Source organism: Equus przewalskii, chromosome 4 (assembly GCF_037783145.1).
Source record: "Equus przewalskii isolate Varuska chromosome 4, EquPr2, whole genome shotgun sequence".
In the NCBI taxonomy this organism is placed as follows: domain Eukaryota; kingdom Metazoa; phylum Chordata; class Mammalia; order Perissodactyla; family Equidae; genus Equus; species Equus przewalskii.
In genome coordinates, this window is record NC_091834.1 from 101,044,351 (window position 1) to 101,066,855 (window position 22,505).

General features: G+C 48.3%; 2 non-coding genes across 2 annotated transcripts; both read right to left on the bottom strand.

Annotated features, from left to right (window-relative positions):
- Positions 1 to 205: 205 nt before the first annotated feature.
- TRNAC-GCA (transfer RNA cysteine (anticodon GCA)) lies at positions 206 to 277 on the bottom strand. Its single transcript has one exon. It is a non-coding gene; the product is annotated as a tRNA-Cys (tRNA).
- Positions 278 to 9,989: 9,712 nt separating this feature from the next.
- On the bottom strand, positions 9,990 to 10,061 carry TRNAC-GCA (transfer RNA cysteine (anticodon GCA)). The gene has a single exon. It is a non-coding gene; the product is annotated as a tRNA-Cys (tRNA).
- Between the last annotated feature and the right edge of the window lie 12,444 nt (positions 10,062 to 22,505).

Sequence of the window (22,505 nt, forward strand, 5' to 3'; positions counted from 1 at the left end):
GGGAAACACAGAGAGAGCCTAGGGCGGTCTGCGTCTGCCTCTCCAGGAAATGAGAATGGCCGAGGAGGTAAAAACGAGCACATGAGAAATGTCACAAGTGGAACACTTCAGTCTTTACTGCTTGTTGGAGATTTAGATTCCGCGAAGCTGGGCCTAGCAGATAACAAGGAGCTACACCCCCTGTGGGGTAAAAGTGAGGTGGTACAGGGGGCACCTGGATTTGAACCAGGGACCTCTTGATCTGCAGTCAAATGCTCTACCCCTGAGCTACACCCCCAGCTGTATATATTACTTTAATAAGACATCTCCATGACTGCGGTCTTTTCCAGGCTGTGCTCTCGCCATCCTGTGCCTCCCCGAGCCACAGTTCTGGGCATGCACCTCCACACCTGTCAGAAGCTGCCGCCTTACTCAGAGTCTGCACACCTACGCCCACCTGAACATCCCTCCTCCCACAGCACTTGTCACCCCTCGATCATTATAATTATTATTATTGGGAACAGGAGGATTTCTACCCATTCCCTTAATATCTAAGATGCTTTCTTTCTCTTTTCTTTTTCTCCATCTCCCACTCTCTGGTTTGGTTTCCTTTCTCAGGGACCAAGGTTGGGACCCATCGGAGGCCCTCAGGTGCCTGGCTTAGCCCAGGGGAGGCACCTGGCCAAGAAAGCTGCAGCCCCGGCTTTCTGGGGGAGAGGAATGGGCAAGGATAAATCCAGAAGTCAGCACAGCTGGAGGGCCTGGCCTTGGGCACTGGGCCTGCTGGTTCTGGAACCCGCAGAGCCTCTGCTTTACCGTAATACATGTTTGAACATTGAGCCATCAGTGCGGTTCTGCTGGAGTCTTTCTTGGTTATGTTGTACTATACTATTAGATATGATTTTCTACTGTTTTATTTAGATTATTCCAAAGCGAGATGGGCCTTCCCCATAGAGGAGGATGGTCCTTTGGGTAAGGGTGTCTGAGTTGCTGCGCCCTGCTTGAACCTCCAAGTGCTCAAGGTCCGTTGAGGCGAATGTGGGCTCGTCAAGAGTCCAAGACGCCAGACGTGTCCAAGCGAGGCGCTGCGTGTGGCGGTCTGCCTTTCTTTCAAAAAAAAAAAGGAGCTAGAGTATTGGCAAGGGGATGATTTTTTTCCAGAATTATAAACAACGCTTGGATGAACAGGATCATCTTTGACCGCTTCTCAGGTTATTTCCCTCGGATCGATTCCTGAACGTGACAAGATCATGCTCCAAGGACCTCGCTCAGGAATGGGGCTCACAGCAGTGATTCTCAACCGTCGCTCAATCTCCGGTGGGTCTCCTGTGTGCTCCCCATCACGTCCCCCGCTCCGCGGTCCTGCTGGGTTACAGCATTCACTCTGCCCTTTGCTGGAGGGCTAACAGCTTCAGAAAGGCAGCCCGAAGTCCTCCGTGTGGTCCTCAAGGTATGGAGTTTGCTCCTGGACCCGCAGCTCCAGGCCCCTGGATTTGTAGATGCAACCTGATTTGACCCGGCTCTCAAGACCTCCCTAATCAGACTCTCAAAGATGGATACTTAATAAGCCAGAATACCCTCCAGGTTACCTAGGAAACCGAATTAGCCATCAGAAGGCTGCTCAGTGAGGTTGCAATCAAGCAAAGGGAACTGAGTGCTCTGGATGGTATTTTCTCAGGCCATGGAAAATTATGACAAATTATTCCTGTCTGAAGTACTATCCCTTCTCTAGAGACAAGAATACTCACATCCACCAAACTGGGAGTCTCAGAGCATCCTCACTCACCCCTGCCAGATCACTGAATCCTGTGTTCGAGCCCCTGAACACATGGATCCCTTCTCCTCCACCTAGCGTCTCAGCTCTGCGATCTGTGTGTGCGCAAATCTTAGTGCCCAGATCAAGGGGTAGAAGATACATAACTTTATAAGGCCACAAAACAACTTAATCTCCATTTTGTGTCCCATCCTGCTGAGTCACAGAAGTTTAATGACTCAACCCCTGGACCCCCCACGATTTCCCTCGTGTTGCACGCAAGTTCCCAAGGGGCTTTCAGAGGACTGCAGCACTGGGGGTGGGTGGGCATCTGGGCCTCCACATCGTCTTGGTCACATTGTGAGCGTGGGGACCTCCTGATCTCATGCTGGTCCCCGCTGCATCTTCTCCTCGGTTCCCTGGCACTCCTGGCCACGCCCATGCGGTGCTGGCATGTCCCATGTGGTACTCCCATGCCGGGACAGAGCTGGCTCCTCCTGTGCCAAACTTTATTCCCTGAATCTCCCAGCACCCAGACCGTTGGGCTCTGAAAGCAGAGCCCTGACAATTTGCCTTCTATGGGGTCATCCCTTCTCAGTGGTGTTAAAGGCACAACACTTACAGGCTGGATTGGGAATGTGGGGGTACCAGTCCTCACAGGCAGGAAGCCTTGATTACCATCTCCATTAGGACTGCCACACCTGAGCTGAAGGAAGACCCAGCTTCCTAACTGTTCTCTCCATCTCCCCTCCATGGCCCCCTTACTCTCCATCCTTCCAAGACAGCCTCTGCAGGGGCCTTCCTATGACTCGGCACTAAATGCGGTCCCTGAATTGTCTCCTTTTGTCTTCATGCATCAACCCTGTGAGATCGGAATGATTATTATCCCCAGTTTACGGAGGAAGAAACCAAAGCTTAGGGAAATTCACTAACCCAGACAGTCTAACTCCAGAACTAAAACTTGTGACCATATTGCAAGATTGAAACAGATGGAATCGGGTCTCTGTCTGCGTGGCAGTGCTGGGTAAAACATCAGCCAATTCCTTACTGTCTCATTTCCCTTCTAAAATATTCGGGAGCTAGCGGCCCATCACCCATTGCTTTAGGCTAAGTTACGAGACAATTAATGAGGTCCTATCTTGCTTTCACTGACCTTCCTGTCTGAAGAAGTCACTTTGGGTGCTCCTTCTCATAAACGTGTCTCTCTGGGTCACTTCTGCTGATGGCTGATCCCATCCGTTGTGTGCTGATTCTAGTTTCACTTTCACGGGGTGATATTATCTTCAAGTGACTCTGTCTTCAGGTTTCCAGAGTATCACATCCCAAATATAAATAAAAGTGGGAGGGTCCTAGGAGAAGCTGGAGGTAAGCACTTTTTTCCCCTAATCTCTGGGCAATCCCTGAGGCTGGAGCCCGCCTGGCCCAACAGCAGAGTAGCTGGTGCTCATCAAGGTGTCCACACATTTGTCACCTGGCCCTGTGTTGCTGCTGTCACTGCCAGTGATGCTGTTAATGAGCCAGAAACCACAGCGACTGGTGCTATGAGCGTGCTTCATTGTTTCTCCTTGCTTGTCAGCAAAGCTCCTTTTGGAAACGTCAGCCTATCTCCACGGCACTAAGAGGAATAAGGAAAGAAAGTTTCCCCTTACATACCAACACACAGTTTATGAACGTAAGACACAAAACCAAGTCAGAACGAGAAGATGAAAATAGTGGTTTTTACTTGAGGAGCATAATTTCCCCTGCTGTATATGAAAATATTTATCCACGAGAAAGGAATGTTTTTACTCTTATTATGGAAAATTTCAAATATATACAAAGGTAGTGGTCTCCATCATCCAGTGTATTAGTCAGGGTTCTCCAAAGAAACAGAAACAATTATATGTATAATTATATATATATAAGAGAGATTTTTTGTAAGGACTTGGTTCATGTGATTGTGGAAGCTAGGTCCCACGATCTGCCATCTGCAAGCTACAGACCCAGGAAAGCTGGTGATGCAGTTCCAGCGTGAGCCTGAAGGTCCAAGAATGGGAGCGCTCAGGTGCTCCAGTTCTAAGTTCTAGTGTGAGGCGGGAGAAGACCCATGTCCCAGCTCCAGCAGTCAGGCAGAGAGCAAATTCTCCCTTCCTCTGCCTTTTTATCCTGTTCAGGCCCTTCACGGGCTGAATGGCGCTCGTCAGCATTGGGGAGGGCAATCTGTTTTGCTTAGATTTTATTCATTCAAATGCTGATCTTATCTGGAAATACCCTCACAAACACACTCAAAAATGATGTTTAACCAAATATCTGTGTGGCCTATGACCCAGTTAAGTTGACACATACAATTAACCATCACCTTCAGCTTTAACAATTTTCAACATGGCCAATCTTGCTAGATCTAGACGTGTAACCCCCGCCCTCTAGGACCAGTTCAACTGACCCCATCTTACCAACAGGGTAATTAAGAGTGGCTTTTCAGGAACTGACAAGTGACTCCTTGTCCATTTCAGGCCGGTTAAGGCCATCAACTCAGTAACGGCCCGTGCAGGTGACTGATAGGTGACCCTTTGACGTCAAGGTTTAGCTGCTCCCTCCACCCTCAGGTCATGGTAACACCGCCATTTTGTGAACGTGTGTCCTGTGAAGAGTCATGAAGCCTGACTACACCCGTGCACATCATCAGTTACCTCACGTCTCCTCACCTCCGGTCATCTATCTGTACACTCAGACCGCCCTGCCCTTCGTCCCACGAATTTTGCCCCAAGCCCTGGATTGGGGAGACAGAGTGCAGAGCATTGCCTCCTGTCTCCCTGCAGATTAATCTCACAATAAAGCTGTTTTCTTTTCCCAAAGGCTGATGCTATAATAATTGGCTTTTTAAAAAATGCACATTGGGTAGGAGAAGCCTGTGTTTGTGTGGTGACAGACGCTTGATCAGACTCAGGTTCACGTTTTCTAGCAAGCAGTCGGCCCTGGAAGTGCTGTGTTCTTCCATCGTATAAGGATGCGCATCATGTCCGCTTGTCTCTGTTTTTGTGAAATTAAGTAACTGGTATGTTGAGATGTTGTTGACCTCATAGATTTCCCCGCTTCGGCGGCCCAGAGTTTTGCTGGTTCAGATCCTGGGGGTGGACATGGCACTGTTCATCAGGTCACTTTGAGGTGGTATCCCATGTGCCACAACTAGAAGGACCCACAACTAAAATATACAACTATGTACTGGGGGGATTGGGGAGAAAAATCAGAAAAAAAGTTAAAATCTTAAGAATAAATTTAAACAATAAAAAAGAAAGTATGCAGTAAAAATTCTTCTTCTCACTCATCTACCAAGCCCCCTGTTGTGGCCACTGCAGGAAGCCTATGTTCGCACTTTCTTTGAATTCTTGCATAGATAGTCTGTATGTGTGAGTAACGAATGCATAGTCTCTCCTCGACTTTTTTGTAACACAAATGCTAGCATAACACACACTATAACACATCTAATTTCTAGATTTAATATAAGTAATGCATTGCCTGCAACTGTTTCTCTTTACAAGAAGACAAGTCTTGCCACAGGGGCAACCCAAATTTGATACAGACTCAAAGCCCCCCGGAGGCATTTGAGGCATTTGATGCGGTAGCAGGGGTAAGGAGGAAGGTTTCCAGCTGAATTTCTACTTTTTACCCCATATCTACAGATAGATGGGGTACCAGGAGGTGCAAGTGGGTAAAGGGAAGTTTGGGATAATTATAGGGGGCACCCGCATTTGAACCAGGGACCTCTTGATCTGAAGTCAAATTCTCTACCCCTGAGCTATACCCACTACCAGGGTGTAGAAACCTCCTCAGGACTTTTCATTTTGGTCGCCACACTCAAGACACCTGTGACAACTGTAGGACCACCGTGTATTAAGCGCTGACAATGTGCCACATACACTGTTCTAAGGGCTTCAGATATATAATTTAAAAAAATCATTCATGGCAGCACTACCACCACCACCACCATCACCATCCTCATCATGGATGACAATGACACTAGAAATTGAAGCAACTTGTCCCAAATCACAGAATAAGTGACACAAAAAGAGTTAAACGACCACCATGTTGTCCTGCCTCCACTCAGCTGCCCTGTGAGGGTGGATCTGCAGGGCCTGCCTGTCTCACGGCTGACCCTTCTCCCTGCCCGTGACAACCACAGTTCCCCATCCCTTTTCAGAATGGGGTTGCCCAGAGAGGCAGAGAGGGGACCTAATCCAGTGCCTTGAGAGGACCCAACAGAGGCTACTGGAAATCAGAGCACTTGATCTGAGGTTTTCAAAATTTGTGAAAGTAATTAGCTTTCATATGAGTAGTGCTTTCACATAGTACAGAATTGAAAATGTACAAAATAGCATTCGGAGAAAAATCAAGGCTCCGTTCCATCCCCATCACCCAGCCACCCGGTACCCTCTTTACGGGTCTCTTATTGTGTGTACACCTTTAAAAGGGAAAATGTTCTCTGAGGGCCCCAGGGTTAATTTAATTTTAGTTTATTGTAGTGCTTATATCCGTATACAAACATGTACACAAAACTAGATATAAATGCCTTGTACTTACAGTTTTATTCACTGACAAAACAACTTTAGAAATCAATACAAATAAAATCACAAACCCAATAATATTCAAATTAATAGCAATTCAGATGAAATTGTTTTGCTAGAACGAACGGGCCCTTTGCAATGCGCTTGTGGGGCTGTCCCTGCCTCAAGACCCCGTTGTGTTCTGATTGGTCTCTGAAACGGCCTCCGCTGACACCCCTGGGGACACGGCTCCTGCTCCGATGCCCCTGCTGGAGGCTGAGGTCGGCTTCTGTTCTCTCATCAGCACAGGTGTTACAGCCCGGCGGGTGAGCACATAATCATAAACACACAGGCGCGCTCCAGCGCAGGGCGTCCAGGTTACAGACGGCCACCAGAACAAGCCATAGGACGCCTCCGTCTGAAAGGTTAAGATTGTATTAAAATGTGACTAGAACATTTTAAAGATTCTTAGGTGAACTCAAGAACCACCGAGAAACACTGATCCAGCTGTCCCCTTGCCGCCACCACCCACAAAGACACCCAGAAGCCCGCCCGTGCATGTGCGCCATCGGCAAGCATCAGGGCTGGGACTCCAAGGCTTTGTTCCTGCTTCAGGGTCTGACGAGGCGCGTGGCTGCCTCCCTTCATTTTTTCCTCCTCTCTCTCCAACCTCCCGAGCAGCCGGGCAGCGAGCCTTTCTGAGGAAAACACCGTCCTGGGGAGAATGAGTTGGTAAGTGGGTGACTTCAGGGTCGAGAAACCACAACGTCTTTGTTAGTAGAGCCACATAAGTCTGTCACTGGGGACAGTCCTGCTTCCAGGTCTGTCATCCCAGCAACCAATTCATGGATTCAAAGTGACACTTTTGAAGCTCGTTTGGTCAAAGGAGGAACACCTGGCATTGTGAATGCTGGTATAAACGCCACCTAAAATGCAACACTGAAGGCAGAGCTCCTTGTCGTTGCAGGAATAATGCAAGAGGGCACGTTTTGGAGCACAGCACCGTGACACAAATGACGTTCTCAGCAAGGAAGTTTTCAGGAAGTTCTAAGCAAATTAAGCAGAAATGTCATTGGAACAGGTTGTGGCACACATAACTCACAGTGCATCCCAATGAGCTGTGCCGTCCTACCAGTGAGATAAAAGCAGGCTTTGTCTTTAAAAAGTGATATGTATGCAAATAAGCTAAATTACGTTTGTGACAGAGGTGCTGTAATACAAGAAAATATTTCATTGTGGGAGTATTTACTTTCTCTCTTCAAAAATGTTTTTGAAAATAGCTACTGAACAGAACTATTTTGTAGGTGTACCAATATAGTCAATTTCTGAGACATAACTGTCCCCACTACCACTAAGCCCTGAGAAGTGCTTAAAGAAGCACTTTATAAGTTAACCTAAGTGTCCTACAATGGTATTGGTATTAAACATTTTTTTGTAGAAAAGTGTGTCAAACTGTTCTTGCATTTTGCATATATCTGTTGGAAATCTTTAACCAAAGTTTTCAACAGGGGCTGGCCCCATGGCCGAGTGGCTAAAGTTTTGTGTGCTCTGCTTTGGTGGCCCAGGTTCAGATCCTGGATGTGGACCTACTCTGCTCATCAACCATGCTGTGGAGGCATCTCACATACATAATAGAAGAAGATTGGCACCGATGTTAGCTCAGGGCACATCTTCCTCACCAAAAAAAAAAAAAAAAAAAGTTTTCAGCAAATGGTGTAGTCCAAAACTTCAGCTTTTGAAACTTTTAGGGAATTGCAATAAATGAAAACAAAATTTGTGAACAGAAAGACATGGAAACATATTCTTGTAAAAGTAAGAGAGAAACTGAACAAATTCAACAATGAGAATTCAAAATGGTGTATAAAATTTAATTTTGAAATTCTAAAATTGCACTCACAATATCTCTAAGCAGTCTTTGGCTGGATCTCCTCATTTAAATTGCATACATTTACACTCTATACCTGAAAGGAATGAAATTTTAAGAGCTTATGATTTGGCAGCCTCTAAATTTGGTGAAATATTCAAAAGAATCATGCTCATTTGAAGAGCTTTGTCATAAATATTTTTGTGGAAGAAATGTACTTTGAATGGAAGACAATATCTGTGAAAATTTTGTGACTAAAATTTTACATGTTGCAATACAGAAAACATTAGAACCGAGAATACTCTTCAATTTCCTCAGCACCTGTATCAAAAGTGTTTTCGTTAAATATACTGTGGTCTGCAGAGAAAAGTCAATTGAAAGGGGTTCTCCAGGGGCCTGGGAGTCTGTGGGTCTCCTATTCCTTTCCCGGAGCCGGCCGCCCACCCTGGTCTCACCTCTGGCTGGAGGAGCTCCGGAACAGCCGTCTGAGCCTCTACCATCCTGGTATCGATGAAGACGGAGGGGCGATGGCAGTGCTGGGACCAGACCCCAACTTCTGACTCCTCAATGGGGTTCCTCCCCTCCACCACACCCCAGGGAGCAAGAGGAGCCTCCCTGTGTCCTGACCAGCCACCCCCACCCAACTGTCCCCTCGGAACCACAAGAAGCCCGCAAGGCCTCCCGCCCTCGGGAGCTGTCCATCATGCACAGGTGGCTGGTCCGCACTGACAGGTGCCTTAAGAGAAAACTGCACGCCAGATTTCAAAGACTCAGTCTAAACCCCCCCACAAAGCGTACAGTATCTCATTTATAATTTTTATACTGATTCCATGTTGAAATGATAATGTTTTGGATATATTGGATTAAAAAATACAGAAATTAGTTTCACTGGTTTCTTTTTACTTTATTTTTTCCAGTTTTATTGAGATATAATTGACATATAGTATTGTATAAGTTTCAGGTGTACAACATAACGATCTCATATTTGTATATTTTGCGGGATGATCACAAGTCTAGTCAACATCCATCACCTCACATAGTTAAACAATTTTTTTTCCTTTGTGATGAGAAGTTTTAAGATTTACTCTCTTAGCAACTTTCAAATATACCACACAATATTAACTATAGTCACCATACTGTACATCATATCGCCAGGGCTTATTTATCTTATAACCAGAAGTTTGTACCTTTGACCCCCTACACACAATTCCCTCACCATCCACTCTTCTTATTTGAATACTGAACATGGCTGCTAGCAAAGGCACATTTAGATATGTAGCTTGCATTCTGTTTCCAGGGAATAGCACTGGTGTAGACCTTGGCCTTGGCAAGGAGCGGCCTTGACCTCACTGGCGGGGTTGCCTGTGACCCCAGAGCCAGCAGTCCCCTCCGCTTGGGCTCCTTGCTGGGCAGTTTCCCCAGGCTTGATTCTCAGCCTCGATTCCCGCCACTCGAGGAGCCTTTGTGTTCACTCTCTGTCCTGGTTCTTGGGATCCCGCTCTCTGCACTGCAGGTAGGGCAGGAAAAGATGGTAGTGATTGTCATCAGAGATGCTCTGTAGCCACCGGCACAGGGCATGTGGCCAGACGTGTGATCTGGACTCCTGCCTTGGTTTCGTCTTTTGTAATCTTAAAGGCTTCCTGTGAGGATGAAATAAGAACGAGAAGATGGGAAGGCAGCTGAATCCAGACAGGAGAGAGTCGAGAAGATGGGAAGGCAGCTGAATCCAGACAGGAGAGAGTCGGGAGGTGAGAGGAGGCCTGGAGAGTGGGTCCTGTTCTCTGTTCAGAGGGGATACAGGATCAGTAAAGCACCAGGGAAGGAAGACTAAGGCAGGCTTGCTGGAGCTTGGGAACTCTAAAACACAACTTTCAGGGGGCGCCCGGATTTGAACCAGGGACCTCTTGATCTGCAGTCAAATGCTCTACCCCTGAGCTACACCCCCTGATGCTTATTATTTCTCTCTCACGCCTTTATATTCACAGAGCCACACCCAGGCCCTATAAACCATCACAGCTTCTGCACCTTGAGTTTCATTTCCCATTGTTACTACAAACTTGCCTTCCTACTCTGAATCCCAACCCACTTTCTTGCCCGAGTTTGGTGGATGATTGATTTGGTCACAATCTCTTCCCCACAGCTGGAGGCAGCAGAGGTTCTGGGGCCCTCTCCTTACCTTACCTGGACGAGAAAACGCAGGCCACCTGGAGCCCTTCCATCGCGCTCGCTCTGGGTCTGAACCAGGCCCACCTCACTTATTTCCTCAGTCGTCCTCCATCTGTAGACTTTTCTTTATCCGTCCTTTTTTCTTTTTGCCCTTCTTCTCCTCTTTTATTTACCACGTGTCTTTCTTCTCCCCTCTGCTCTCCGATGTCACTCCCGGCCCTCCTCCCCACCCGCTCCCCTCTTCAGACCACCCAGACCTCCTCAGTTCTTCATCTGATTCAAGTACTGTCTTTTTCACACTAGCTCCTTACCCGAGCTGTAAATGGAGGACCAGGCCTAGTCAATAAAAGGTAGACCATTTATTTCCAAAATTAACATAGGTGACGGAAGCTAAGAAAACTGTGAAAATAACAGAAGCGACACTGGAGGACTCGTCCTGGGAGAAATCTACTCAAACACGAGGCTGCGAACAGTGCAAGGTCCGCACCGCGAAATCCAGCCCTGGGAAGACACCGTAGCGCGGACACGAGCTTAATAAAAGGCAACCACTAACGTTTGCTCAGCAGTCCTTATGCTCACAGGGACCCTGTGAGACAGGCGCTCTGGCTGTCAGCCCAGCCCCACAGACGAGGACACCGAGGTGCTGAGATGTCCAGTGAGTTGTCCAAGGTGGAATGACCAGGAGAAGGGGTGGCAGACTCGAGCGTTCCAGCACCAGAGTCCACACACGTAACCACAGCGTTTATGCTTGATGGTGACAGCAGGCCACACAGTCACAGGGGAGAGGAAAGGTCATTTATATAAATCACACTGGGAGAATTTAGTTGGCCATTTGGGAAAAATAATTAAAGTAGCAACTAAACTTCTTTTCGTGTATCAAAACAAATTCCAAGTGGATTAAAGCACGATGTATAAAATATCAAACATAAATAAAAGGATAAGAGACTATAAATGAATAATCTAGCTGAATTTTGAATGGCAGGGAAAGCATTTCCATGGAAGAAATCCCAACAGAAAATACCAATAGATTTGGCTACACTAACATTAAAAGTTTAGGTACACGAACAAAATCGAAAGGTTAAAAGCAAGCTGGGAAAATACTTCCACCATTTATGACAGACAAAATGTTGTAAATTAATATCCTTAATATGTAAAGAACCCACATAAAAAACAAAAGCCATCAATAGACAATTCACAAAAGGAAATGAGTAGCTAGTAGACAAGGGTGAGCGTTCAGTCTCAGCAAGTCTTAGCAGAACCAAAGACATACAAACGAAAACAACGGTATAATTTTCACCTATCAAATTAGAAAAAAAATTAAATAGTAATGATCATCCTGGTGCCATAAATTAGGGCTGTAAATTGGTACAATCTTTCTTGAGGAGAAGGGGTATGAAACAAGAGAGCAGTTAAAACAGTTAATTCCCATTGACCTAGTAGCAATTCTGTTTTATGAACCCATCCTTGGAAAGAGCCTGAAATATGAACAAATGTTGGCTCAAAGATAGTAAGTACTCTTAAGTGTTATAAAATATTTAAACAAATAGAAACCGACACGCCTAATATTAGAGAGGTAGGTAGTGAAGTATGGTGTGCCCCCGACCGAAAACTAGGTGGCTGTTGAAATGTTTGTTATCCTTCACAAGACAATGTGAATCACGAGTTAAGTCAGAGGTTCTCTATTCTGACCGTACATTAGACTCGCCCGGGCGGGACTGAAAACTCTACCGGGGGGAGAAGGGGGCAGGTCAATCGAATGAGCGACCATCACGGATATTCATTAAAACCAGGGAATTCTAACGTGCAGCCTGCTGGCATCACGGTCCTCTTGTAGACACACTTAAATTTTCATTGTTTGCACCATGACATAAAGGTGAGGACTGAAAAATAAATAGGGGGATTATGGGTGATTTTTAAACTTTCTTTTTTATACTCTTCTATAGTCTTCAAATTTGCTGCATAAAATGTTTTACTTTCAAAATCAGAAAAACCAATAAATATTACAATTTAAGCATATGCCCTTCTAGTAATTGTAAGCAATACCATTTCCTGTTGACACAACTGAAAAATAATTGCTTTAAGACAAAAAGGATCAGTGGAATGCTAATTTGGGAGATATGCATTATAATTTACATATCACTCATTTAAGCTTTTATAGGAAGAATTATTTCCAGTTTGCAGATGAGGACACAGCCTCACAGCCTCCTCTGCCATCTCGCTCCCTCCAGGTTAGAATGTGTGTCCATCTAAGATATGAATAATGGCTCCCATATGTTGAGGGTTCACTCTGTTGGAGACACTGCAGGTACATCTTCCCATTTCATCCTCCCAAGAACTCTCTGAAGTAGGTGAAATGACTGTCTCCCATGAAGCAGCTAAGATCACTCCCATTTTATAGATGAAGACACAGAGACCAAGAGGGGTTAAGTTGACTTTCATTCAGCCATTCAACAAACACTGAGTAAACACTATTGCCTTTCAAATTCTAGTCTAGGCACTGAAGGCCCAGCAGTGAACAGGGCAAAGTCCCTGCCCTCATGGAGTGTATATTCCGGGAGGTGTAGGGTGACAGACAAGCAAACAAGTAAATGAACGAGCTCCTCGCAGACGCTGCAAACGCTGTCAGCAAAGAGCAGGATGATGTGACGGAAGATGGCGGGTGAGATGTGATGCTCTGGGAAGTGACATTCTGAGCTGATGTCTGAATGATAAGATGCCAGTGTGTAAAAATCTGCATACAGAGCATTCCAGGCCGTGGGGACTGTGACTGCCAAGGCTCTAAGGCGGGAACCAGCTTGGCAGATGAAGGAGCCTGAGCAGTGCCAGTGTGGCTGCAGCAGAGGGCCAGAGCAGGACCTGGGAGCAGTGAGGGAGGTGGGGCAGATGAGTTACACAGGGCCTCAAGCCATGGTCAGAGGCAGGTTTATTTCCCGAGCCGCCTAGGGAAGGGCGGGCCTGGGCTGATGCAGGCCTGTCTCCTCGTGCGTCCCGGGCTGCGGCCTCCGGAACCTTCCTGGAGGGCCCTCTGCAGTGGACTCAACAACATTAGGGTTTGTTATTGTTCATCCAGGGGCCTGGTGCTGCCCCCATGGTGCCCACTTTCTAGCGGAGGAGGCACACGCGAGTGTGACACACTGTCCCTCAGGTTCTCACTTTGTCAATTATCATTGTGATGAGCGCCGTGAGCCCACAGAACAGGGCAGGGTGGCCCTCGTCTGTGGGGTCCGGGAGAGGCAGCGACATTTCGCCTCCTTGCAGGAGGAAGGGAAGTTAGTTAGGAGAAGAGCGGCCCAGGAGGACCAGGCAGCATGGCAGAGCCTGAGCCAGAAGAGCGGAGAAGGCCAGAGTGCGGCAGTCAGGGGAGACAGCCTGCTGCGGGTTGAACAGCGCCTTCCCCAAATTCACATCCTTGCAGGAACCTCGGAATGTGGCCTTATTTACAAAAAGGGTCATCACGGATCTAGTTAAATTAAGATGAGGTCATACTCAAACAGGTGGGCCCTATTTAATGCAATATGACTGTTGTCTTTCTAAGAAGAGACGAGCCGCAGAGACCCACAAGGAGACGCCATGTGACGACAGAGGCAGACCCAGGGTGATACTTCTACCAGGGAGGGACCCCGGGGATGGCTGAGAACCGCCAGAAGCTGGGAGGGACTGGGGAACAGATCCCCCCTCAGCCTGATGACACCCTGACTTTTCACTTTCAGCCAATAAATTTCTGTTGGACAAGGCCACCAAGTTTGCAGCACTTTGTGACGGCAGCCCTGGGAAACCGGTCCGCAGCCCGAGAGAGAGGGCTGGAAGGGCCTGGCCGACCTGAGGAGATTTTGGATTTTATCCTAAGAGCAATGGGGAGCCACCGCCCGGGGGTGTCAAGCAAGAAAGGCCCCTGATCCAGCCTGCATTTTCAAAGGAACCCTCCGCTACCCCGGTTCCCAAATCCAGGGAGAGTCAGGCCCCGCAGCAGCCCCGCCGCCGTTCCCGCCTGGTCATCACGCACTCGGAACCCCATGCTGTCGCCGGAAGGCGGGTGATGGTCAGCCTGCAGCCCGCCTCCTGGCGAGGGCACCCTGCCCGGTCCTCTGCTCTGCCTGCGGGCCTTGCCCCCTCAGACAACCAGCCCAAACTGGCGCCCCTTGCGGAGAGCCGTTTGGCGACGTGCATCAAAAGCCTTTAAAAAAGTCCATTCTCTTCGACAGGGCAATGCCCTGTCTAGGAAATAACTAGACAAATAATTTGAAAATGTTTCGAGAAACACACAAGCCCAGCCGTGCATCAGAGCGCACGGCGGCCACACATCTGCCCCCAGCTTAATCGACTTGGAGCTTGAGAAGAGTGGGTGAAAGAACACGCCGCCGGGGAAGGGATTTAGACCCCCTGCAGCTCGGGGACGTTCAAGCCTCATCCCTTCCTTCTGGTCCCCGGGACTTCCTTTGTCCTCTTCTCTGCAGTGGCTTCGAGCCTTCGGGCGGGCACGTCTCAGCTCCCCCGCGCTCTGGGAGCCCGAGGCCTCCCTTCTGCGTCTGCCCGCGCCAGGTCCCCGCACCGGGACGCGCACAAAGGACGGGCCCCGCCGAAGCTCGAGGCGTCGGGACGCGCGGCCCAGGCGCGCTGGAAAACGGGGCCGCCAGCGCGCCTTCTGCCCCGAGGCGGGCCGCAGCAGGCCGGCTCGGCCACGGCGCGGAGGAACGGCCACCGCACGGCGGGGAGGGCGCGCCGCACACGCGGCTCCGGGGACAGCCCCTCTCAGGGCGCGCGACGGCCTCCCGCGCCACCACCGAGAGGCCGGCGGTCCTAGAGCGGCCGCGGGCGGCCAGGTGCGGCGGCGGGCCTCCCGGCTCCCGCCGGCAGGGGGCAGCGCGGCGCGCGCGGGGGCCCCACGTGGCGCGGGAGCGAGGCGGTGGTCCCGCGGGCTGAGGAGCGGAGGCTCGTGCCGAGGAATTTGAAAAATTCAAGTCGTTCAAAATTAAATTTACAAAATACATACACATTTATTTGAAATATGAATACATAAATCTATAAAAATACATTTTTACAATTAAAAAATACATAGTGGGTTTTACTAAGCCCTGGCTCCATCATCTCGCAGCATCGCTTACAGCGTCCCCATGAGACCCACGCTGCATGCCCCCATTTCACAGGTGCTCGCTCAGGCTTCGGAGGGGGTCCATGAAGACTCAGGCAGGAAGAGATGGAGCTGGGAGGCGGCGAGGGAGGCTGTGGACGGGACGCGGCTGTCCCCGGGGGAGACAGGACAGGGCTCTGCGGGACTCCAGGGAAGTCTTCAGGGGCTGCGGGCCTGAAATTGGGAGAGGACGCTTCCCAGGGGTCCCGAGGCCTCAATGTTGTGTTACACGTGTGTGTCTACGTGCCGCTGCTGCACAGAGCAGGAAGGCACAGCAGAGCAAGGCGATTGAAAACCAGGGAAAGCCTGGGAGTCGCTCCTGGCCTGTGCAAACAGCCAAGTGACAATCCGACAGCTCCCAGCCTGCAGAGGAAGGGAGGGCAGGCTCCCTGGATGCCAGGGGAGAGGCCAACGGCTCCGTGTTCCTGCAGTCTAACTCTGCTGCCTGCTGGCCCTTGGACTCCTCATCAGGGAGCTGGGTGACCTTCCTTCAAAGGAGGGCTGCCCAGAAGGATTTCTTCATCACCCCAGGCACCCTGTGACTGTGGTAAGAGGATTTGGCAGTGACCTGAGAACTCTACCTAACATTTGGCCTGAAATATCTGTGGGAATGATAAAATTACATTTTTTTTATAATATCTTGTAAAGGTTTTGGATTAGCCTTAATGAAGAAAATCATCTACATCCCAACTGGGGTTTTACCAGTGCTTCTTCCTGCACATTGTCGCCCGTGGCTTATTCACCCATTTGTTTCACATTTATTGAGTGCCTGCATGGGCCAGACCCAGGTGCCAGGTGCTGGAGCAAGCAGGGAAATGAGCAGAAGCCCGCCCCTGGGACTGCGGAGCACACAGGCCCTGAGGGCCAGCTCCGGGTGCACACCAGGCCCAGGAGAGCCGGAGGAGGGGACCCTCAGCGCTGCCACAGTCCTGTGTGTGGCCAAGGGCCCTGCGCAGCTGTAACCTGCACCTGGGTCTTGCCCTGCCCTCACAGTGTAGGCGTTTGCTGTAAAAATAACTTGGGGGATCCTTGTAGCTTCTGACAGGGCTTTTCTGGACATCTGTGCTGCTATTTTCCCCTGCCTTCCAGGGATTCTTGGTGAGTGTCAGTTTGCTAGATTTCCCTGGCGAGGTTACAGGGACTCCCGTCGTCTGGTAGGAACCTCTGCCCAGTAATGTAGAGGTTACAGAGAGTAGAAATGCATGTATACCCTAAAAGGAAGAAGTGAACCTAAGAAACCCTGTGCCGTCTCAAAGAATTCAGTGAGTGTGGAATGTGTCCCTGGATAAATTAAACATACAGAGTTTGGATTGAGACTGGGCAAAGTTGACGCAAGAATAAAAGGGTCCTCGGAGACTCCTCAGGGCAGCACCCAGGGCCAGGGGAGGGCCCGGCAGGTGGGCCTCGCTCCTTCCCCCTCCACCCCAGTGCGCTGCCTCCAATTACTTTGCATGTTTACCTTCTGAAAATGGTTTCATTTAAACAAGGGATTCTGGGGCTGAAAACAAAAGCTTGAAAACATTGACAGATGAAGCACAGAAAATTTGGCTGATTATTATAAATTTGCTGAAGATTTTGTGTCCTCAATCTGAAAGAGATTGTAAAATATTCTAGATTTTGTTTCTACAGAGAGGGGATGAACACTTCCAAACAGTTCACTTAATTTCACAGGTGTGGAGATGGTTAAAGTCCTCATACTGGGTGGTAAATAAAAAGGATTACTTCTGTTACATTTATGGATGAGACTTGATACCTTTTCTTGGAAAAATAAGGGATTCATTCAATCCTAAGATAAGTTTTTTTGTTTTTTATTAAAGATTGGGGCCTGAGCTAACATCTGTTGTCAATCTTCTTTTCTTCTTCTTCTCCCCAAAGCCCCCTAGTACACAGTTGTATATTCGAGTTGTGGGTCCTTCTAGTTGTGGCATGTGGGATGCTGCCTCAGCGTGGCTTGATGAGCGGTGCCATGTCAGCGCCCAGGATCTGAACCGGTGAAACCCTGGGCCGATGAAGCAGAGTGCACGAACCTGACCACTCGGCCACGGGGCCGGACCCTACGATAAATTTTATTGTTCGGAACTCAGAAATTCCTTTTTCAGTTAGAAAACAAACAACAATGCTATTTCAATTTGGGAGAAAGGGTTTTAAATTAAATTCTGAAACGCTGTTGTGTGATTATTACACACTAACGTGAGTTCATCTTTTTGGTAAAATGAACACCGAGGCATATTTGTATGCAGTCTACACTTGTTCCCAGACTCTGAAGAGCTGGCGTAGATTTGGGCAAGAAAAATGTGTCTATTTCTTCTCAATATGTCTACTGTTTGAATTAAATATACTAGAGCTTGGCATCACGTGGTCTGGGTATTGACTTGCTTTTTTAGCAGTCCTCCGAAATGTTTGGGGGTTTAATTTTTTCCAAACTTATTTCAAAATATATCACAAACCTCTGTCTCAGTAAGGCATCAATTAATTCAAAATAAGCTAAGGGAACCACTGCATTACAGTGGGAAAGGAATAATAATTTTAGTTGGACGTTTGTTATTAAATTGTTCGGGGGTAACTATGCAAACCAATATACTGCCTTTCCCTTTGGACGAAATTAATGTGGGGGGTTTTCAGTGATGACGATGGATCTGAGCAGGAGCATACACACACAAACATTTTATCTTAGACTGTAGAATTAGACTGTCGAATTATCTTAGATTGTATCTTATCTTAGGTTGTAGAACTTGTATAAATAATTTACCTGTGGAAAATTTGATCATGGAACCATATCGTTCTTGGATCCCACCTTCAGTGGAAGAATGGCAAAAGTCACATTTCATAACCTGTTTGATTTTCTTAATTGAATTTATCTTAAATCCAATCAATTTCAATCCTTTGAGGGCACAACTTTAGTATTTGTGTATCCTGGAAATAAGGAACTGATGGGATGTAGTTCTTAAGAAGGTTGTATACTTAGACTGCACTGATTTGAAAAGGGAACAGTTCGTTGTACTGATGTTCATTAAGGACACTTACTAGAGAGAGTGGGAACTGTCACTGGTGCATCTTGTCATTAAAGTTCAACTTTCCATCATCCTCCTTAATAGCAGATATGTTCCCATCCTGTGATGCTCAAGTTACTTTGAGAACCTGGATATTATTCTATAAAGAGAAGCAGCGAGTTTCCCCCGTGGGAGGAATGGGCAGAACCCCAAGAGGCAGTGAGCTGGAAGATCAGGGTCAGCGTGTGAGCGCTATGGTATGGGGGCAGGTGCGTTCCCTTAGATTCTCCTTCGCCCATGCCTTCTCTCACTGTCACACGAATGGCTTCTTAGGTCCCAGCTTCAGAAACAAACACAGAAGTCGAGCCCCTTCCTTAGCAGAGAGTTCTCTTCCCAAAGTCCATATGGAAGAGAGGGGCTCAGTTTAAACCCGGGGCTTGCTTGGCTCCCAACAACATCCATTCTGCCCTGGTCAGGTGAGCTGGGCTACCGCCCGAGGGTTTCCGGGCTGGGCTGGGCCGGGCTGGTGAACTGTCTGCTCTCAGCCAGGTCTACAACTCACACTCAGTGTCCAAGGGACAGTCAGAGCTGCAAATCAGAGAGGAATAGCACTGTTTTGCCTTTTTTATTAAGGATCCACATTGAAGAAATTGGGAGGCAGGATATAACAGCAGGCAACAGCACACACTTTGGGTCCTACCCAGTTAGGTTTGAATTCTGGCCGTGTGACCTTGGGCTAATTGCTTAACCTCTCTGAACTTCATCTGTAAATGGGATATGAATATGGACCGATTTCACAGGCTGTCACAAGCTAAAACGAAGTGAAACCATTTACCAGCACGGTGCCTGGAACATGGTAAGACCGAATGAATCGTAGTGATGAGGATTATCAGCCCTAATAAACGCGAGTCTGGATCTGATTTCTGACTCCAAGTTTTCAGGTAAGACTACTGTCTGTCGGACTAGGTTTAATTTTGTTTTTTCCTTTTCTTTTCTCTCTCTTCCTTTCTCTTTCCTTCTTTCTTTCATTCATTCAGTCTTTCTTTTTCTCTCTTTCCTTCCTCCTTTTCCCCTTCCTTCCTTCCTTTTTTTTTTTTTTTTTAAATTCTTTTAGCCTGGAGTTACCTTCTGTGGAAAATAGAAATAAAGGGGAAAAGAGTTAGATTTATTATCTATTAACTAAAAATACTCACTTCAAGGAACCCAACTATAAGTGGTAAATGCAGAATTGATTCTTTAAAAATTTAAACCTAGAAGTTCCCACTGTGCCTGGGAAGCAGTGAGAGGCTTCAAGCAGCTGAAACGCTTTCCAGAAAGCTGGAGGAGAGGCCTTGGCCTGACTCACCGTTGCCCTGGCAACAGTAGGGCCTGGAGGCCTCCGTCCCTGATCCCTTAATCTGAGGAGCGCCGGAACAGCGCCTGGGAGAGGTCTCCCACAGGCACCTGGCTGGTTAACGCTCCCCTGACCAAGAGGAGGGATGGAGAAAAGATGGAGGGGCAGCTCTTTCTGCAGACAGCTGCCCAAAGGGCTCCATGATCATCTCGGCTTCCAGACCCCTGAAGGCTTCTCCTAGAGCGTCAGGCTGCAGAGTCTGCTCCGGGTTCCAAGTGCTGTCCAGGCAGCCGACGGTCTCCTCCTGTGTCTTTCTCCATGGAGCCCAGCGAACGCTCTGCACACAAGTGGTGTTTAATAAATACCGAGGGCTGTGTGACCGTGAGCATCCCCCACAGTGCCAGACCATCGCCCTGCTCCATCTGCTGTCCCCTCCCGAGTGAGCCAGCTCCGATGCCCCACGCCTCTCCGTCTTAATTTCCCAGCTATCAAATGATAGGCTCCACACTAAGGACTTTTTTGCTTCTAAAATTATTTTTTATTCTCTTTCTACATTCGTAATTTTGGCAGACATACGGCACAGAGCATGTTCTGCTCGATATATGCTGTTTCCCCCAATTTTGTCTTAAATTTTAAAATCTGAGGGTAAAATGGAATAACCTGAAAGAGGCGCTGGCTTTCCTTTTTTCAACAACCATTCAGGTCCCAGGGAAAGAACTTTATGGCCAAGTACATGGACTTTGGAGTCAAAAAGACGAGTTCAAATCCTGGCTCTACCATTTGGTTGCTGTGTGACTTTAGGCCTACCTAACCTCTGGGCCTCAAGCTCTTGGCCTATAAAATGAGTAGGACAATGCATACATCAGAGTTATGAGGTAACATATGTGAAATCTTCAGAAGTTGGAAGCGTTCAATAAATGGCAATTATTCTTCTCGGTACCAAACTCCATGGGACCAATGGCAACTGGCAATTTAGGAGTTTGAAAGTCTGGCTTTCTAATTAAATTAAGGGCACCCTAGGAAAGCGCTATGAGAGAGTATAGATACCCAGCAAGGTGGGGAGCCACCTGCTGCAAACTCCGGCGTGTGGCCGACAGGTGAGCTCACAGCCCGGTCCCCTCCAGCATCAGGAGCAAGATGCGGTTCTCTGCGTCCTTCGATTTGAACATCCTCGCCGCAAACAATCTTCCGCTTCTGCCTGTTGAAGGAGTTTCCTTCTCAGAGATTCATCCTTTTAGGATACAACACCAGCCCACAACCCACCTGAACTTCTGTTCTTACTAGGTTAGGTCGTCATTGGCTAGAAGCCAATAATGAAATTAAAACAATTTTATTGAGCCCTCAGTATGGGCCGGTGTCTTTGCTGTGTTTACTCTTTATGTTATTTAAACCCCAGAACAATGAGACCTTTATTATCCCCACTGAACAGATGAGGAAACTGATGTTCTGTTAATGAACTTGTTCAAGACCACACAACCCTCAAGCTTAAATCTGTTCGACTGCAGCGTCTGTCTGCACCTCGGCGACTGCCCTCTGTCAGAGGTTGGCCTCGGACCGATGTCGGAGATCATGGCGGGTGCAAAGTGGGAATCATGGCGGTGTCGAGGTGTCGGGGCAAGGGCAGGCGTGATTTGGAGTCCAAGGCCCTGGGCCCTCGGAGGAAGAGGTGTGAAGAGGGGGTTAGAGCTGAGGACGGGGAGGGAGAGGCACAGAGAACCCCTGACAGCCTGGCTCCGTAAGACGCACCGGTCTGATGATATTCAATCCTTTATAAACCAGATTTCCTAGGAAAAGACAGGCACATAAGCACTGTTCCCACTGCCCCACACTGCTCTGAGGATGTCCTGGTAACTTCGCCTAACAAATGAAGCTACTCTCTGCGTCTCTAACCTGGACTCCACCCCAAACCCCCGTGGTCCCCCACTCAGGTCTGAACAACTCCAGCACTTTTTGGTCCTCAAATTCCAGGACAAGCAAAGATTTTGAGCAGTAACCCCCCTCCATCAAATATCTCTAAAATCTCTTGGCTAACATCTCTTCAAGGTTTCGAAAATCCTGGTGTTCGAAAGAACCGTTTCCTCTGTCATCCCCTCACCCTCCAGCCAGCAGTCGCATCCTCTGTGCCCTGTCCATTGCACAGGGCCGATTCGCCTGTCTGTCTGATTACGGCAGACACCCCCTTCCCCATCCGGTTCAGTCTCCTGCTATTTATTTGCATCACGTCTCTCTCCTGGTCAGCAGTCGTCAATGGTTTCCCACACAAAATCAATTCAAACTCCACCATCTTGAAGTCTAAGATCCAAGATTCCTCTGTACCCCCAGGCTACCCCAAGCTAACCTTTGTGACCCTGTTTCTCTCCACAAGCCCTTTCTCCAGTCAGTGGGTTTAATCAACCACTGCTACCTAATCAATCAGAGCCCACTTTCCACACTTCCGCCTTTAAGAACACCCCCACCAAAAGGCCTTCCTCCTTCTTCCCATCTGTGGAATGCCCCCAGCCCACAGGACCAGCTCGGATCCCATCTCTGCGGAGCAGCTGTCCTGACTTCTCCAGGCTCATCGTCCTGCGGTCAGCAGAGCACATGCATTTGGCACTTAGTGTTTACGGCACACGAACGTAACCACATGTCCCTGGATCTGACCCCACTCTGCAGCTGGTTCTTGAGATCAGCGCAGAGACAGTCCGCCTTTCCAGCCCTTTCCGCCAGCCTGGGCCCCTGCCCCCTCCTCTGGCTGCCCGCCCTGATGTCCCACCACTGTTTCAGAAATTT